This window comes from Oncorhynchus gorbuscha, linkage group LG10 (genome assembly GCF_021184085.1).
Source record: "Oncorhynchus gorbuscha isolate QuinsamMale2020 ecotype Even-year linkage group LG10, OgorEven_v1.0, whole genome shotgun sequence".
Classification (NCBI taxonomy): domain Eukaryota; kingdom Metazoa; phylum Chordata; class Actinopteri; order Salmoniformes; family Salmonidae; genus Oncorhynchus; species Oncorhynchus gorbuscha.
In genome coordinates, this window is record NC_060182.1 from 10976867 (window position 1) to 10997163 (window position 20297).

General features: G+C 45.8%; 1 protein-coding gene across 2 annotated transcripts in view; it reads left to right on the plus strand.

Moving 5' to 3' along the window:
* LOC124045539 (extracellular sulfatase Sulf-2-like) overlaps nucleotides 1–20297 on the plus strand; it is a 367147-nt gene that overhangs the window by 25985 nt on the left and 320865 nt on the right. The window lies entirely within an intron of this gene.

The window sequence follows — 20297 nt, forward strand, 5'->3', positions numbered from 1 at the left end:
GGACATAGAGAGTCAAAGGATGCAGAGAGGGAGGAGAGGAGGGTTGAGGAGGCAGAATCAGGAGATAGGTTGGAGAAGGTTTGAGCGGAGGGAAGAGATGATAGGATGGAAGAGGAGAGAGTAGCGGGGGAGAGAGAGCGAAGGTTGGGACGGCGCGATACCATCCGAGTAGGGGCAGTGTGGGAGGTGTTGGATGAGAGCGAGAGGGAAAAGGATACAAGGTAGTGGTCGGAGACTTGGAGGGGAGTTGCAATGAGGTTAGTGGAAGAACAGCATCTAGTAAAGATGAGGTCGAGCGTATTGCCTGCCTTGTGAGTAGGGGGGGAAGGTGAGAGGGTGAGGTCAAAAGAGGAGAGGAGTGGAAAGAAGGAGGCAGAGAGGAATGAGTCAACGGTAGACGTGGGGAGGTTAAAGTCGCCCAGAACTGTGAGAGGTGAGCCGTCCTCAGGAAAGGAGCTTATCAAGGCATCAAGCTCATTGATGAACTCTCCGAGGGAACCTGGAGGGCGATAAATGATAAGGATGTTAAGCTTGAAAGGGCTGGTAACTGTGACAGCATGGAATTCAAAGGAGGCGATAGACAGATGGGTAAGGGGAGAAAGAGAGAATGACCACTTGGGAGAGATGAGGATCCCGGTGCCACCACCCCGCTGACCAGAAGCTCTCGGGGTGTGCGAGAACACGTGGGCGGACGAAGAGAGAGCAGTAGGAGTAGCAGTGTTGTCTGTGGTGATCCATGTTTCCGTTAGTGCCAAGAAGTCGAGGGACTGGAGGGAGGCATAGGCTGAGATGAACTCTGCCTTGTTGACCGCAGATCGGCAATTCCAGAGGCTACCGGAGACCTGGAACTCCACGTGGGTCGTGCGCGCTGGGACCACCAGATTAGGTGGCCGCGGCCACGCGGTGTGGAGCGTTTGTATGGTCTGTGCAGAGAGGAGAGAACAGGGATAAACAGACACATAGTTAACAGGCTACAGAAGAGGCTACGCTAATGCAAAGGAGATTGGAATGACAAGTGGACTACACGTCTCGAATGTTCAGAAAGTTAAGCTACGTAGCAAGAATCTTATTGACTAAAATGATTAAAATGATACAGTACTGCTGAAGTAGGCTAGCTGGCAGTGGGTGCGTTGTTGACACTACACTAATCAAGTCGTTCCGTTGAGTGTAATAGTTTCTACAGTGCTGCTATTCGGGGGCTAGCTGGCTAGCTAGTAGTGTTGTTTACGTTACGTTGCGTTAAAAGAACGACAATAGCTGGCTAGCTAACCTGTCGAGACAGAGAGTGGAGGGAGGAGGTGAGGGCCCTGGAAAATAGGAAAGACAAGGAAAATAACCTCTCCCTCAACATCAACAAAACGAAGGAGCTGATCATAGACTAAATGAGACATCAGAGAGAGTATGCCCCCAATCCACATCAACGGGACCACAGTGGAGAAGGTGAAAAGCTTCAAGTTCCTCAGCGTACATATCACTGATAGTCTGAAATGGTCCACCCACACAGACAGTGTGGTGAAGAAGGCGCAACAGCGCCTCTTCAACCTCAGGAGGCTGAAAACATTTGGCCTGTTACCTAAAACCCTCACAAAATGTTACAGATGCACCATCGAGAGCATCCTGTCAGGCTGTATCACCGCCTGCGCCTTCGTCAACCGCAGGGCTCTCCAGAGGGTCGTGCGGTCAGCCCAACGCTTCACCGGGGACATGCTGCCTGCCCTTAGGGACAACTACAGGACCCGGTGTCACAGGAAGGCCAAGAAGATCATCAAGGACCTCTGTCACTAGGGTCACGGCCTCCCAGTACCCTGCCCTGAACCTTAGTCACTGCTTCTAGCCAGCTACCACCCATTTACACTAACATATATTTTAGAGGCTGCTGCCCTATGTACATATTCATGGAACACTGGTAACTTTAATAATGTTTACATACAGTTTTACCCATTTCATATACATATACTGTATTCTAGTCAAGGCCTATCCTATTCAACTATTACTGTACAGATGCTTTTCTTCAGATATACCACATATTATATCCATATACTGTCAATATTGTCTATATATCCCATCACATACAGTATATAGAGTATACAGAGGGCATTCGGGAAGGGATTCACATACCCTGACGATCTCCACATTTTGTTATGTTAGAACCTTATTCTAAATTTGATTCATTTTTTACCCCCATCAATCTACACACAGTAATGATGAAGCAAAACACATAGAAAAAAACTTAAATATCACATTGACCTAACTATTCAGATCCTTTACTCAGTACTTTGTTGAATCACCTTAGGCAACGATTACAGCCTCGAGTCTTCTTGGGTATGATGCTACAAGCTTGGAACACCTGTATTTGGGGAGTTTCTCCCATTCTTCTCTGCAGATCATCTCAAGCTCTGTCAGGTTGGATGGGGAGCGTAACTACACAGCTATTTTTAGGTCTCTCCAGATATGTTTGATTGGGTTCAAGTCCGGGCTCTGGCCAGGCCACTCGAGAACATTCAGGGAGTTGTCCTGAAGGCACTACTGAGTTGTCTTGGCTGTGTGCTTCGGGTCGTTGTCCTGTTGGAAGGTGAACCTTCACCCCAGTCGGAGGTCTTGAGAGCTCTGGAGCAGGTTTTCACCAAGGATCTCTGTACTTTGCACCATTCATCTTTCCCTTGGTCTTGACTAGTCTCTCAGTCCGTGCTGCTGAATAACATCCCCACAGCATGATGCCGCCACCACCATGCTTCACCGTAGGGATGGTTCCAGGTTTCCTCCAGACGTGATACTTGGCATCCAGGCCACTTTTCAAACTTGGTTTCGTCAGACCAGAGAATCTTGTTTCTCATGGTCAGAGAGTCCACTAGGTGCCCCAAGAGGGCTGTCATGTGCCTTTACTGAGGAGTGGCTTCCGTTTGGCCACTCTACCATAAAGGCCTGATAGGTGGAATGCAGAAGAGATGGTTATCCTTCTGGAAGATTCTCCCATCGCCACAGAGGAACTCTGGAGCTCTGTCTGATTGACCACTGAGTTCTTGGTCACCTCATTGACCAAGACCCTTCTCCCCCAATGTCTCAGTTTGGCTGGGCAGTCAGCTCTAGTGAGAGTCTTGATGGTTTCAAAGTTCTTCCATTTAAGAATGATGGAGGCAACTGTGTTCTTGGGGATCTTCAATACAGAAGACATTTCTGTCTCTGAGCTCTACGGACAACTCCTTCAACCTCATGGCTTGGTTTTTGCTCTGACATGCACTGTCAACTGTGGGACCTTATACAGACAGGTGTGTGCCTTTCCAAATCACGTCCAATCAAGTTGTAAGAAACATCACAGGATTGATCAATGGAAAAAGGATGCACTTGAGCTAAATTCTGACTCTTAACAAAATGTGGAAAAAGTCAAAGGGGCTGTATACTTTCCGAATGCACTGTGTGTGTGTGTGTGTGTGTGTGTGTGTGTGTGTGTGTGTGTGTGTGTGTGTGTGTGTGTGTGTGTGTGTGTGTGTGTGTGTGTGTGTGTGTGTGTGTGTGTGTGTGTGTGTGTGTGTGTGTGTGTGTGTGTGTGTGTGTGTGTGTGTGTGTGTGTGTGTGTGTGTGTGTGTGTGTGTGTTTGAGCGGGATGTTATTCAGCGGCACGGTCTGAGAGACTAGTCAAGATCAAGGGAAAGATGAACGGCGCAAAGTACAGAGAGATCCTTGATGAAAACCTGCTCCAGAGCGCTCAATATATATATTCACACACACACATTGCCGTTCAAAAGTTTGGGGCCACTTAGAAATGTTCTTGTTTTTGAAAGAAAAGCACATTTTTGGTCCATTAAAAATAACATCAAATTGATCAGGAATACATTGTAGACATCGTTAATGTTGTAAATGACTATTGTAGCTGGAAATGGCAGATTTTTTATGGAATATCTACAGATGCCCATTATCAGCAACCATCACTCCTGTGTCCCAATGGCACGTTGTGTTAGCTAATCCAAGTTTATCATTTAAAAAAAAACTTTTTGCCCTAACGTTACATTTGTCTCTGCATCTGTGGATAAAATTGAAGTCATTGACGACTACATCATATCAGATAAACATTTGACAAATTCCTCCCCCATATTAATGTCAGGAGATGAAGTGTGTAAACTGTGTGTGTGTCAGAAATGTCAAATGGAAGGCAGATCCCCAACCGATTGTTTTTTGTTTGTTTGTTTATTTGCATTGTTTGTAACTTATTATTTTATTTGACTTATTTTGTACATAATGTTGACGCTACCGTCACATGACTGAAAATAACTTCTGGACATCAGGACTGCGATTACTCACTGCGGACAGAATCCTTCTTTTCCTTTAACGAGTCTGACTACCGTCACATGACTGGAAATAACTTCTGGATATCAGGACTGCGATTACTCACTGCGGACAGAATCCTTCTTTTCCTTTAACGAGTCTGACTACCGTCACATGACTGGAAATAACTTCTGGATATCAGGACTGCGATTACTCACTGCGGACAGAATCCTTCTTTTCCTTTAACGAGTCTGACTACCGTCACATGACTGGAAATAACTTCTGGATATCAGGACTGCGATTACTCACTGCGGACAGAATCCTTCTTTTCCTTTAACGAGTCTGACTACCGTCACATGACTGAAAATAACTTCTGGACATCAGGACTGCGATTACTCACTGCGGACAGAATCCTTCTTTTCCTTTAACGAGTCTGACGAGCACGACGCAAACAATATACTGCTTTCTCTCGAACAGACCCAGATCCCTGTGATCGCCATCATTTGTGTGAAGAGGTGGTGGCGAAAAAGGGGCCAGAGGACAGGCTGCCTTCTGAGAATTAGTAGGCGATCAAATAAACCCCCACGTCCTTCCATTCTGCTAGCAAACGTACAGTCTTTGGAGAATAAAATAGATGACCTACGCAGAAGATTAAACTACCAACTGGACATTAAAAACTGTAACATCTTATGCTTCACGGAGTCGTGGCTGAATGACGACACTATCAACATACAGCTGGCTGGTAACACGCTGTACCGGCAGGATAGAACAGTGGCGTCTGGTAAGACAAGGGGCGCCGGACTATGTCGTTCTGTAAATATCAGCTGGTGCACAATATCTAAGGAAGTCTCGAGCTATTGCTCGCCTGAGGTAGAGTATCTCATGATAAGATGTAGACCCAACTATCTACCTGGAGAGTTTTATCTGTAGCTGTTTACATGCCACCACAGTCAGAGGCTGACACTAAGGCAGCATTGAATGAGCTGTATTCCACCATAAGCAAACAAGAAAACACTCACCCAGAGGGGGCGCTCCTAGTAACCGGGGATTTTAATGCAGGAAAACTTAAATCCATTTAACCAAATTTCTATCAGCATGTTAAATGTGCAATCATAGGGGGAAAAAACTCTGGACCATTTTTACTCCACACACAGAGACACATACAAAGCTCTCCCTCGCCCTACATTTGTCAAATAATTATATCCTCCTGATTCCTGCATACAAGCAAACATTTAAGCAGGAATACCATTGACTAGATCAATAAAAAAGTGGTCAGATGAAGCAGATGCTAAACTACAGGACTGTTTTGCAGCACAGACTGGAATATCTTCCGGGATTCCTCTGATGGCATTGAGGATTACACCACATCAGGCATTGGCTTCATCAATAAGTGCATCGATGACGTCGTCCCCACAGTGACCGTATGTACATACCCCAACTAGAATCAATGGATTACAGGCAACATCTGCACTGAGCTAAAGGCTAGAGCTGCCGCTTTCAAAGAGCAGGACTCTAATCATCAAACAGGCAGAGCATCAATACAGGACCAAGATTGAATCGTACTACACTGTCTCTGACGCTCGTTGGATGTGGCAAACCATTACAGACTACAAAGGGAAGCACCGCCGAGAGCTACCAGACGAGCTAAACTACTTCTATGCTCGCTTCGAGGCAAATAACACTGAAACATGCATGTGTAACGGCGTTCATCTGTTGAAAGAGGAGCGGACCAAAATGAGGCGTGGTGGTTACTCATGTTCTTTAATGGAAATATACGATACATGAAATAACAACAATATATACAAAACAACAAACGAAACGCGAAAAAGCTATACAGCCCATCTTGTGACTACAAACACAGAGACAGGAACAATCACCCACAAAACACACAGTGAAACCCCGGCTACGAAAATATGGTTCCCAATCAGAGACAACGAGAATCACCTGACTCTGATTGAGAACCGCCTCAGGCAGCCAAGCCTATGCTAGACACCCCTACTCAGCCGCAATCCCAATGCCTACAAAATCCCAATACGAAACACAACAAAATAAACCCATGTTAAACATACAATGGTGTTTGTTTTTCACTGGTGGCCCTTTTCTTGTGGCAGCAGGTTGCTGCTGTGATGACACACTGTGGTATTTCACCCAGTAGATATGGGAGTTTATCAAAATTGGGTTTGTTTTCAAAATCTTTGTGGATCAGTGTAATCTAAGGGAAATATGTGTCTCTAATATGGTCATACATTTGGCAGGCAGTTAGGAAGTGCAATTCAGTTTCCACCTCATTTTTTGGGCAGTGAGCACATAGCCTGTCTTCTCTTGAGAGTCAGGTCTGCCTACGGCGGCCTTTCTCAACAGCAAGGCTATGCTCACTGAGTCTGCACATCGTCAAACATTTCCTTAAGTTTGGGTCAGTCACAGTTGTCATATGACTGTCCTGATCAGGTCAGGTTACAGGAGACCACAACCCTACAGATTATCTCTCAACCCCAACAGAGGAGGAGAGATCTAGGGGTCTGAAGATGTGGGGGTTTTATGACCCCTCACACCCCTGGTAAATCTCAGGCCACAGACAAATTCCTTTGTCCTGTTACTATGGAGAACCAGCCTCAGAACATTAAACATGAAATAAAGGGGCTTTGGAACAATGGTTTCCGTCAGCCACAATGGTGGTCATGACAATAGATGGAATATGAAAATGTATGTCATTTTTGATTTGTTATTAAAGGTTAATAGATGACGTTGTTATGAAAACATTGTAACGTTAAGAGTTTTCCTAGTATATGTTTGATGTTTATACATTGTACATTGTGTGGAAAATGTCCAAATCAAAGAGAATGTTTTGGTAAAGATGAAATGTGAAGTTAGTTGTCTAAAATTGGATTTGAGTCAAATCTAGACCTAGCTCTTAACTTGGTATGCCCAGAGAATTGCCCCAAAGGCGGTTACGCCCACTTCTGACCCAAGGGTATAAAACCTGTGAGTAAAGAATTTACAGATAAGACTACGTGACCCAAGCTGCAGCCGAGGTCTAAAAAGTCAACTAACCCAAAACGCAACACAAGTTTGAAGACAAATAAATATTTTTCTACCCAAGCTACGGATGAGTAGCTGTGTCTAAGCGGGTGAATTCAAGTCGAACCACCTAGCCTCCACTCCCCATCGAACCATGGTATCTACACTGTTTCATTCCTACGCTGTGAGTTCTGAGCTACAGAGCTGTCTGTCCTCAGAGGAGACCTTCCAGAGCAAGGGCGAGGGAACAGCCTTGGAAGCCAAAAGGACACTGACATCGTGAGGACGACCAGAGAGTTGTGCCAGAGAAGTGCGTCATTGAGCAGCCTGAACGGTCTACACGGAGAGTCCACGGAGACCTTCCCCACGTAATTACATAATTAAATTCTGAACCATAAGAGCGGCAGTTTGGGGCAAGTCTAGGGTTAGAATAAGCATAGCTGACAGTTCACCCAAATGTATATTTCTCTCGTGTACTTTCACTTTTTCTCTCTCTAAACACCCATTTTGGGTAACACGCGCCATAGTGTGTTGGCTCGTTATACTAAGTTCTAATTTATAGCCTGGAATGTGTTTTTGTGTATGTATATCTTTTATCATCATTTTAGCTTTCTAGTACATAAATACTCAACTAAGATTGGTGTGGTATGACCTCATTGGTGAGACCCGGGTCCGAACTCATTGGTGAGACCTGGGTCCGAACTCATTGGTGTGACCCGGGTCCGAACTCATTGGTGAGACCCGGGTCCGAACTCATTGGTGAGACCCGGGTCCGAACTCATTGGTGAGACCCGGGTTCGAACTCATTGGTGTGACCCGTGAGTCGTCACATTAACTAATACAGTCGTCACATTAACTAATACACCGTGACGACACAGTGGTCAAGTATTCTGCCACTGTGTACTCTCTGTTTAGTGCCAAATAGGACCAGCTTGCTGAGGGGACACTTCTCCGGGTTCATCTCTCATATGATGGCTTTGTTTTGGAAGGTTTGGGAATCGATCCTTTTAGGTGGTTGTAGAATTGAAAGTTTATATTCTGGATTTGGATAATTAGCAGGTATTGGTCTAATTCTGCTCTGCTTGCTTTATTTGGTGTTTTACGTTGTAGACGGAGGATATTTTACATAATTCTGCATCCAGTCTAAATCTGGTGTTTGTCCCATTTTGTGAATTCTTGGTTGGTGAGTGGATCCCAGACCTCACAACCATAAAGGGCAATGGGTTCTATGACTGATTCGAGTATTTTTAGCCAGATTCTAATTGGTATGTCAAATTTTATGTTCCTTTTGATGGCATAGAAGGCCCTTCTTACCTGTGGCACTGATGTTTAGGCCGAGATGGGTATAGTTGTTTGTATGGTCTAGGGCAATGGATGGGGTTTGCATTTGTGGTCCTTGCTACTGGACCTTTTTAGGAACACCATTATTGTTGTCTTACTGAGATTTACTGTCTGGGCCCAGGACTGACATAATCTGTACAGAAGGTGCTGGCTAGCGGAGTAGAAAACTTGAAAATTAAAGAGAGCCGCACACTCTAGGAGCTCAGATGCAACAATGTAATTACCAACGTTTCGACAGCCAAGCTGTCTTCACCAGGGTATCAGGGTTTTGCCAATTTTAACAACACACTTGTTGTTTGTGTTCGTGGGTTTTACAATGTCATATGTATTTCCCCCATGACCACTTTCCATCAGTTTGTATAGCAGACCCTCATGCTAAATTGAGGCAAAAGCTTTTTTGAAATCAACAAAGCATGAGAAGACTTTGTTTTTGTTTGTTTCTTTGTCAATGAGGGTGTGCAGGGTGAATACGTGGTTTGTTTTTTTGTCAATGAGGGTGTGCAGGGTGAATACGTGGTTTGTTTCTTTGTCAATGAGGGTGTGCAGGGTGAATACGTGGTTTGTTTCTTTGTCAATGAGGGTGTGCAGGGTGAATACGTGGTTTGTTTCTTTGTCAATGAGGGTGTGCAGGGTGAATACGTGGTTTGTTTCTTTGTCAATGAGGGTGTGCAGGGTGAATACGTGGTTTGTCGTACGGTAATTTGATAAAAAGCCAGTTTGCTCAGTTCACTGAGGAAATGTACTTGTCTGCTGTTAATGATAATGCAGAGTTTTTCCTAGGGTTGCTGTTGACACATATCCCATTGTAGTTATTGAGGCCAATTTGTCTCCACTTTTGTGGATTGGGGTGATCAGTCCTTGGTTTGCAAATATTGGGGAAGATGCCAGAGCTAAGAATGATGTTAAAGAGTTTATGCATAGCCAATTTTAATTTGTGGTCTGTATATTTTATTGTTTCATTTAGAACACCGTCAACACCTGTAGTTCATTCAATGAATTTGGAGAATCCAGTGGGCTCTCGTAGTCTCTTTGTTACAGGGCCAAAAAGATTGGAGAATCCAGTGGGCTCTCGTAGTCTCTTTGTTACAGGGCCAAAAAGATTGGAGAATCCAGTGGGCTCTCGTAGTCTCTTTGTTACAGGGCCAAAAAGTTTGGAGAATCCAGTGGGCTCTCGTAGTCTCTTTGTTACAGGGCCAAAAAGATTGGAGAATCCATTGGGCTCTCGTAGTCTCTTTGTTACAGGGCCAAAAAGATTGGAGAATCCAGTGGGCTCTCGTAGTCTCTTTGTTACAGGGCCAAAAAGATTGGAGAATCCATTGGGCTCTCGTAGTCTCTTTGTTACAGGGCCAAAATTGGAGAATCCAGTGGGCTCTCGAGAATCCAAAAAGATGGGAATCCATTGGGCTCTCGTAGTCTCTTTGTTACAGGGCCAAAAAGATTGGAGAATCCATTGGGCTCTCGTAGTCTCTTTGTTACAGGGCCAAAAAGATTGGAGAAGTGGTTTATCCATAAATCTCCATCTTGGATAAATAACTCTTCGTGTTGTTGTTTGTTTATTGTTTTCCAATTTTCCCAGAAGTGGTTAGAGTCTATGGATTCTTCAATTACATTGAGCTGATTTCTGACATGCTGTTCCTCCTTTTTCCATAGTGCTTTTCTGTATTTTCTTTGTGATTCACCATAGTGAAGGTGTAGGCTCAGGGTTTCTTTGTGATTCACCATAGTGAAGGTGTAGGCTCAGGGTTTCTTTGTGATTCACCATAGTGAAGGTGTAGGCTCAGGGTTTCTTTGTGATTCACCATAGTGAAGGTGTAGGCTCAGGGTTTCTTTGTGATTCACCATAGTGAAGGTGTAGGCTCAGGGTTTCTTTGTGATTCACCATAGTGAAGGTGTAGGCTCAGGGTTTCTTTGTGATTCACCATAGTGAAGGTGTAGGCTCAGGGTTTCTTTGTGATTCACCATAGTGAAGGTGTAGGCTCAGGGTTTCTTTGTGATTCACCATAGTGAAGGTGTAGGCTCAGGGTTTCTTTGTGATTCACCATAGTGAAGGTGTAGGCTCAGGGTTTCTTTGTGATTCACCATAGTGAAGGTGTAGGCTCAGGGTTTCTTTGTGATTCACCATAGTGAAGGTGTAGGCTCAGGGTTTCTTTGTGATTCACCATAGTGAAGGTGTAGGCTCAGGGTTTCTTTGTGATTCACCATAGTGAAGGTGTAGGCTCAGGGTTTCTTTGTGATTCACCATAGTGAAGGTGTAGGCTCAGGGTTTCTGCGTCTCTATGTTTTTGGTTGGATAGATTTCTCAATTTATTTCTTAGGTTTTTGCATTCTTCATCAAACCATTTGTCTTTGTTGTTAATTTTCTTACGTTTTGTGCTTGACATTTTTAGATTTGACAGGGAAGCTGAGAGGTCAAATAAACTGTTTAGATTTTCTACTGCCAAGTTTACATCTTCGGTGTTACAGCGAAACGTTTTGTCCAGGAAGTTGTCTAAAAGGGATTGAATTAGTTGTTGCCTAAATGTTTTTTTTGTTAGGTTTCCACACTACTGTCCTTCCAACTAGAGCATTGCTTAATATTATTCAGTTCCTTTGGCTTTGATGCCTCATGATTGAGTATTGCTCTGTTCAACCAGACTGTGATTTTGCTGTTACCTGATAGGTCTGTTAGTGGCCTCCCTCCCTCCCTCCCTCCCTCCCTCCCTCCATCCCTCCCTCTACCATGAACACTGATCATATTGAGAATCATTATATACTCTGACACTCCTGTTGTTCAAATCAGCCTGACCTTGCTGCTGCCATCATGCGTCTGTCTGTCTGTCTGTCTGTCTGTCTGTCTGTCTGTCTGTCTGTCTGTCTGTCTGTCTGTCTGTCTGTCTGTCTGTCTGTCTGTCTGTCTGTCTGTCTGTCTGTCTGTCTGTCTGTCTGTCTGTCTGTCTGTCTGTCTGTCTGTCTGTCTGTCTGTCTGTCTGTCTGTCTGTCTGTCTGTCTGTCTGTCTGTCTGTCTGTCTGTCTGTCTGTCTGTAACCTTGCGGCTGCAGGGGTTGATACGTTAGGTTCTCTGTCTTGAGTGACGTCTGCTCTTGAGAGGGGCATGTGGCTGCGTGTGGCTCAGCTTTGAACTGCAGCAGATCGTTTCCCCCCCGGGAGGGTTGTACCGACGGATGGATGATTTCCCACAGCAGATGCCTACCTGGTCTGCCATCTAGACACTAGGTGCTTGCTGCAACCTCCGAGAGACACGCACCCAGATAAGGTGACAGGAAGTATTACCAAACAGAGGGGAGGGAGGGGGCTGGGAGGGGAGCGAGGATAGGGGAGACGCAGGCTGTGTCTAAAACTTCATAGAAGAGAAGGGTGGAACGTGTAAAAGGAGAGAGAGACGGAGAAAGATATGAGGGTAGAATGTTAAGTGTGCCGGTGGTGGGAGTAGGTGCAAGGGGGAACCAGGTGGGAGAGGATGTGAGGGGGGGGTAGGTGCAAGGGGGAACCAGGTGGGAGAGGATGTGAGGGGGGGATAGGTGCAAGGGGGAACCAGGTGGGAGAGGATGTGAGGGGGGTAGGAGTGTGTGCGAAAGGGGCTAGGTGGAGAGGAGACCTGTCCATGCTGCAGTGTGTGTCGGAGCGCTAGGTAAAGCACAGACAGAGCAGCGTTCTCTTTCTATCTGTCTCCAGGTAAAGCTCTCATTTCATGCTCCACTGAGATCCAGCTTCCCTCCACTCCTCCTCCTCCTCCTCCTCCTCCTCCTCCTCCTCCTCCTCCTCCTCCTCCTCCTCCTCCTCCACCACCTCCTCCTCTTTCAATTTCTTACCCACTCTCTTTCTGTATCTTTCCCTCTTTTTCGCTTCTATAGTGTCATCTTTCTGTGTTCTCCACCCATACTACTCCTCTTTCCTCTCTAGCATCACACATTCTTACCTCTCAGACACAGGAGATAAACGTTAATAACAATAAACGTTAATAAATGATGACAGATAAGGCAGCTCATGTATATTTGATTCTGGGGAGGGGGAAGTATTGGGGGGGGGCATAGGGGTTGGGGTGTGTGTGTCGGGGGTAGGAGGGCATCGATGTCTCCCCGGCATCATGCTGGGCTTTGTGTGTCTTTTGACCTGTCTGAGGAGACCAATAAGAGAGGAGGAGGAAGTTGGGTTGGGCCTGTGCTGAGGAAGGCCTGAGATTAAATCCGATCCTCTGGTCAGAGCAGCCACGGCCCTGTAGGAAAGAGCTGGACTGCACCCAAACTCAGACACCCTCATTACTCTGGACTTTGGCAACGTGTCTGTGATTTATTTTTAATCAGCTACCTCAATCTCAGACAGAGACAGAGCACTGTGAAAACCCCAAAATGCTTTTGTTTGTTCAGGGACTGCAGTTACAGTAATGTTGATTAATGTGTCCCTTGTAAAACTAAATGCAATACAGTAAAAAAGTTACGTAAAGTGTTTTTAAAAAGGGGGATGAAGGAAGTGAGGAAGAGTGCAATACAAATATGAAAATAATATAAGGAAGACACAAATATTGAAAAGGGGGTTTCAATAGGTCTCTCTCTCCCTTTGTTCATTGAACAGAGCATATTCATTACCTACTTGCCTACAAGTAGGTCAGGTGGTCTCCCACTTGGCACAATGATGGATTGAGATTGTGCCCTGGCCAGAGTTGCTCTTAGGACCATGATGTTTCTCTGTGCAGTGATTGAATATAGCAGGCCAGAGGACCATGAGGTTTCTCTGTGCAGTGATTGAATATAGCAGGCCAGAGGACCATGAGGTTTCTCTGTGCAGTGATTGAATATAGCAGGCCAGAGGACCATGAGGTTTCTCTGTGCAGTGTTTGAATATAGCAGGTCCCTGTTTGTGTTGTCTGTAATCCCTAGTGACATGAGTTTAAGTTCAGCTCAACTCACCAGTCACCCTCATTTCACTGCTGACTCCCCTGGGAGGAGGGGAGGGTCAGAAAGATGCCAGAGAAAGATGCCAGAGACCTGCCTGTCAGGAGGATTAAAGGCATCCGCATCCTTCCCATCTCAAAACAGTTCATAACAGTTTGTGCATATATTATGATGACATTTTGTGACGTTTTTGTTAGTTTTTGGTTTTCGACAAGGGTTTTTCGGGTGTTACTGCAGGCAAGCCGATATCTACGCCCCTTTGTCTGTGATTGGTCAACAGTAGGGATTCTTCAATTATGTGTTTGTTGTCAATCAACGAGAGACCACTCGTTTTCATGCACATATTTTCACTTGAGAAATACTTCACCAAAATTGCACGGACTAAGATCTCCTCGGCAAAAACGTCAACATTTCTGACAGATTTCTTGAATTCTTAGATTCATTCTGACTATTTTGAGGAAGTGTATAATTGGTAAGGCGTTTCAGGAGGGACAAACAGTACTATTGCCACCCCCCCCCGGTTTTACAAACAAAGGTCTTTTAAGGGAGTATGTGAGCACGCTCCTTCGGTTCACCTAGCCGACAGAAGCATAGTGAAGCCATAGGATAGAAAGGAATAGAGAGAGGGAGGTTAGAGAAGTGGAAAACAGACTTTATGGAAGAGAAAGACAGAGCAGCAGAGGGAAAGAGAGAATGAGATTAGAGAGAGAGAGATGAGAGGGTTCCACCCCTCGCTCTCTGACAGTGTGTGTTTCTATGGATTTGCTTGTGTGAGTGAAAGACTGAAAGAAAAAAAAGAGGGGACAGAGAAGAATGAGAGAGATACCTCAGTCACCAGCCATCCCTCCTGAGCTGTTCTCTCCTTCCTACTTCCTCCCTCCTCTGTGTAGTTGTTTAAGAGAGAGAGAGAGAGAGAGAGAGAGAGAGAGAGAGAGAGACACAACACCACTCATTTACTGACTACTGCCTGTCTACTGTTTTTCTACTGTGTGTTTATAGGCAGTAGTCTGTCTAACTTCTACTTTCTGTTGAATGTCTAATGTCTGTCTACTTTCTGTCAACTGTTTACTGTCTGTCTGTCTGCTGTCTACTGTCTGTCTGTCTACTGTCTGCTGTCTGTCTACTGTCTTCTGTCTGCTGTCTGTCTACTGTCTGTCTGCTGTCTGTCTGCTGTCTGATGGCTGCTGTCTGTCTACTGTCTGTCTACTGTCTGTCTACTGTCTGTCTACTGTCTGTCTACTGTCTACTGTCTGTCTACTGTCTGTCTACTGTCTACTTTCTGTCTACTGTCTGTCTACTGTCTGTCTACTGTCTACTGTCTGTCTACTGTCTACTGTCTGTCTACTGTCTACTGTCTGTCTACTGTCTGTCTGCTGTCTGTCTGTCTACTGTCTACTGTCTACTGTCTGCTGTCTGTCTACTGTCTACTGTCTGTCTACTGTCTACTTTCTGTCTACTGTCTGTCTGCTGTCTGTCTGTCTACTGTCTACTGTCTGCTGTCTGTCTACTGTCTACTGTCTGTCTGCTGTCTGTCTACTGTCTACTGTCTGTCTGCTGTCTGTCTGTCTGCTGTCTGTATGTCTGCTGTCTGCTGTCTACTGTCTGTTTACTGTCTGTCTACTGTCTACTGTCTGCTGTCTGTCTACTGTCTGTCTACTGTCTGCTGTCTGTCTACTGTCTGCTGTCTGCTGTCTGTCTGCTGTCTGTCTGTCTACTGTCTACTGTCTGTCTGCTGTCTGTCTGTCTGTCTACTGTCTGCTGTCTGTCTACTGTCTACTGTCTGTCTGTCTACTGTCTACTGTCTGCTGTCTGTCTACTGTCTACTGTCTGTCTGCTGTCTGTCTGTCTACTGTCTACTGTCTGTCTGATGTCTGTCTGTCTGTCTACTGTCTACTGTCTGCTGTCTGTCTACTGTCTACTGTCTGCTGTCTGTCTGCTGTCTGTCTACTGTCTACTGTCTGCTGTCTGTCTACTGTCTACTGTCTACTGTCTGTCTGCTGTCTACTGTCTGCTGTCTGTCTGTCTGTCTGCTGTCTGTCTGTCTGTCTGTCTACTGTCTACTGTCTACTGTCTGCTGTCTGTCTACTGTCTGCTGTCTGTCTGCTGTCTGTCTGTCTGTCTGTCTACTGTCTTCTGTCTACTGTCTACTGTCTACTGTCTACTGTCTGTCTGCTGTCTACTGTCTACTGTCTGTCTACTGTCTGTCTACTGTCTGCTGTCTGTCTACTGTCTGCTGTCTGCTGTCTGTCTGCTGTCTGTCTGTCTACTGTCTACTGTCTGTCTGCTGTCTGTCTGTCTGTCTACTGTCTGCTGTCTGTCTACTGTCTACTGTCTGTCTGTCTACTGTCTACTGTCTGCTGTCTGTCTACTGTCTACTGTCTGTCTGCTGTCTGTCTGTCTGTCTGTCTGTCTGTCTGTCTACTGTCTACTGTCTGTCTGATGTCTGTCTGTCTGTCTACTGTCTACTGTCTGCTGTCTGTCTACTGTCTACTGTCTGCTGTCTGTCTGCTGTCTGTCTACTGTCTACTGTCTGCTGTCTGTCTACTGTCTACTGTCTACTGTCTGTCTGCTGTCTACTGTCTGCTGTCTGTCTGCTGTCTGTCTGTCTACTGTCTACTGTCTACTGTCTGCTGTCTGTCTACTGTCTGCTGTCTGTCTGCTGTCTGTCTGTCTGTCTGTCTGTCTGTCTGTCTGTCTGTCTGTCTGTCTGTCTGTCTGTCTGTCTGTCTGTCTGTCTGTCTGTCTGTCTGTCTGTCTGTCTGTCTTCTGTCTACTGTCTACTGTCTACTGTCTGTCTGCTGTCTACTGTCTGCTGTCTGTCTGCTGTCTGTCTGACTGTCTACTGTCTGCTGTCTGTCTACTGTCTACTGTCTACTGTCTGTCTGCTGTCTACTGTCTACTGTCTGCTGTCTGTCTGCTATCTACTGTCTGCTGTCTGTCTGCTGTCTACTGTCTACTGTCTGCTGTCTGTCTGCTGTCTACTGTCTGTCTGCTGTCTACTGTCTGACTGTCTACTGTCTACTGTCTGTCTATCTGTCTACTGTCTACTGTCTGTCTGCTGTCTACTGTCTGCTGTCTGTCTACTGTCTACTGTCTACTGTCTACTGTCTGCTGTCTGGCTACTGTCTACTGTCTACTGTCTACTGTCTGCTGTCTGTCTACTGTCTACTGTCTACTGTCTACTGTCTGCTGTCTGCTGTCTGTCTACTGTCTACTGTCTGACTGTCTACTGTCTACTGTCTGTCTGTCTGTCTGTCTGTCTGTCTGTCTGTCTGTCTGTCTGTCTGTCTGTCTGTCTGTCTGTCTGTCTGTCTGTCTGTCTGTCTGTCTGTCTGTCTGTCTGTCTGTCTGTCTGTCTGTCTGTCTGTCTGTCTGTCTGTCTGTCTGTCTGTCTGTCTGTCTGTCTGTCTGTCTGTCTGTCTGTCTGCTGTCTGTCTACTGTCTACTGTCTACTGTCTGTCTGCTGTCTACTGTCTGCCTTGTTAACGTCATTAAAACAGCAATACGGAACACAATGGCTGATACTGCTGGCTGCAGGCCAGTGTCTAACAAAGGACCAGCGTCGTTACTCAAACCCCATCCACCCCCGACTCCTCTCCTACTGAAACAAGCTGCACAGCCAGACAGCTTTTGAAATGGAGATTTACAAATAATGAAAACAGCAGACAGTGTGAAAAGTGATTCCACATCGAAAGGACAGGAATTGGTTGGTTCTGTCCTTCTGTTGGCAGTTCTACAGTTCTACCCGTACATTCACAGTGGTATTTCATCTGGCCAATCAGGATTCCCCAAAAACCCAAATAAGGACAGTTCAGCCCCTGCCCTTTACTGCAGGTCAAGGTGTTTGCAGGTCATTATGTTTTTAAACATGTTTCTCAAGTCCTAAGGTTTCCCCTCTGACTCTAGGGATGGACATCAAGGACAAGTCTGTCCTCTTCCTGTCACTCACAGCTGACTGACAGACATCTACATGGAAAGGGCTCTCAGAGGGCCAGGGTCAGAGACGGTGTGTGTGTCCTCTTGTGTATGTGCCTTCACGTGAAGTTCCAGATGAGTACCTGACAGCTATGGCTCAGCTATGGCTCAGCTCTGGCTCAGCTATGGCTAAACTATGGCTCAATTATGGCTCTTTTGAGAAAGTGGGGTGTCTACTTGTGTATCTCATCTTTCCTTACTCCTCCACTCATCATTACTCCCCCCTCCTCTCGTCTTCTCTCACTCCTCATCTTTCCTCACCGCTCCTCATCTCTCCTCATCCTTCTCTCAACTTCCTCACTCCTCCGTTCATCTTTCCTCATCCTGCTCTCTTCTTCCCTCATCCTCCTCTAATCTTTCCTCACTCCTCATCTTTCCTCACTCCTCATCTTTCCTCACTCCTCATCTTTCCTCACTTCTCATCTTTCCTCACCCCTCCTCATCTTTCCTCACCCCTCCTCTCATCTTTCCTCACCCCTCCTCATCTTTCCTCACCCCTCCTCTCATCTTTCCTCACCCCTCCTCTCATCTTTCCTCACCCCTCATCTTTCCTCACCCCTCCTCTCATCTTTCCTCCTCACCCCTCATCTTTCCTCACCTCACCCTCCTCTCATCTTTCCTCACTCCTCATCTTTCCTCACCCCTCCTCTCATCTTTCCTCACCCCTCCTCTCATCTTTCCTCACCCCTCATCTTTCCTCACCCCTCCTCTCATCTTTCCTCACCCCTCATCTTTCCTCACCCCTCCTCTCATCTTTCCTCACCCCTCATCTTTCCTCACCCCTCCTCTCATCTTTCCTCACCCCTCCTCTCATCTTTCCCTCACCCCTCATCTTTCCTCACCCCTCCTCTCATCTTTCCTCACCCCTCATCTTTCCTCACCCTCCTCACCCATCTTTCCTCACTCCTCATCTTTCCTCACTCCTCATCTTTTCTCACTTCTCATCTTTCCTCACCCCTCCTCATCTTTCCTCACCCCTCCTCTCATCTTTCCTCACCCCTCCTCTCATCTTTCCTCACCCCTCCTCATCTTTCCTCACCCCTCCTCTCATCATTCCTCACCCCTCCTCATCTTTCCTCACCCCTCCTCTCATCTTTCCTCACCCCTCCTCATCATTTCTCATTCCTCTTCTCATCTTTCCTCACCCCTCCTCTCATCTTTCCTCACCCCTCCTCTCATCTTTCCTCACCCCTCCTCATCTTTCCTCACCCCTCCTCTCATCTTTCCTCACCCCTCCTCATCTTTCCTCACCCCTCCTCATCTTTCCTCACCCCTCCTCATCTTTCCTCACCCCTCATCTTTCCTCACCCCTCCTCTCATCTTTCCTCACCCCTCCTCATCTTTCCTCACCCCTCCTCTCATCTTTCCTCACCCCTCCTCATCTTTCCTCACCCCTCCTCATCTTTCCTCACCCCTCCTCATCTTTCCTCACCCCTCCTCTCATCTTTCCTCATCCCTCCTCTCATCTTTCCTCACCCCTCCTCATCTTTCCTCACCCCTCCTCTCATCTTTCCTCACCCCTCCTCTCATCTTTCCTCACCCCTCCTCATCTTTCCTCACCCCTCCTCATCATTTCTCACTCCTCTTCTCATCATTTCTCACTCCTCTTATCTTTTTCCTCTTTCTCATTTCTTTATCAATCTATTGCATCCCATCCCCTGTGCAGGCAGGCGCTCCCCTCACAACCTCAGAGAACTGAGGGAATCCTGTTCAGTTTGGAAATAGGGTGTATCGGTTAGGATTCGAATGGGATATTATAAATAAAGTAGACAAAAGTTTACTGTTTGGTCCCAGACATGCTAACCTACCCTCTTGTTGGTAAAGTTGAGAGGTTAGCATGTCTTGGGTATATGATATTTTACCAGACATGCTAACCTACCCTCTTGTTGGTAAAGTTGAGAGGTTAGCATGTCTTGGGTATATGATATTTTACCAGACATGCTAACCTACCCTCTTGTTGGTAAAGTTGAGAGGTTAGCATGTCTTGGGTATATGATATTTTACCAGACATGCTAACCTACCCTCTTGTTGGTAAAGTTGAGAGGTTAGCATGTCTTGGGTATATGATATTTTACCAGACATGCTAACCTACCCTCTTGTTGGTAAAGTTGAGAGGTTAGCATGTCTTGGGTATATGATATTTTACCAGACATGCTAACCTACCCTCTTGTTGGTGAAGTTGAGAGGTTAGCATGTCTTGGGTATATGATATTTTACCAGACATGCTAACCTACCCTCTTGTTGGTAAAGTTGAGAGGTTAGCATGTCTTGGGTATATGATATTTTACCAGACATGCTAACCTACCCTCTTGTTGGTAAAGTTGAGAGGTTAGCATGTCTTGGGTATATGATATTTTACCAGACATGCTAACCTACCCTCTTGTTGGTAAAGTTGAGAGGTTAGCATGTCTTGGGTATATGATATTTTACCAGACATGCTAACCTACCCTCTTGTTGGTAAAGTTGAGAGGTTAGCATGTCTTGGGTATATGATATTTTACCAGACATGCTAACCTACCCTCTTGTTGGTAAAGTTGAGAGGTTAGCATGTCTTGGGTATATGATATTTTACCAGACATGCTAACCTACCCTCTTGTTGGTAAAGTTGAGAGGTTAGCATGTCTTGGGTATATGATATTTTACCAGACATGCTAACCTACCCTCTTGTTGGTAAAGTTGAGAGGTTAGCATGTCTTGGGTATATGATATTTTACCAGACATGCTAACCTACCCTCTTGTTGGTAAAGTTGAGAGGTTAGCATGTCTTGGGTATATGATATTTTACCCATTCATCATTATTCATGATTCGTTCAG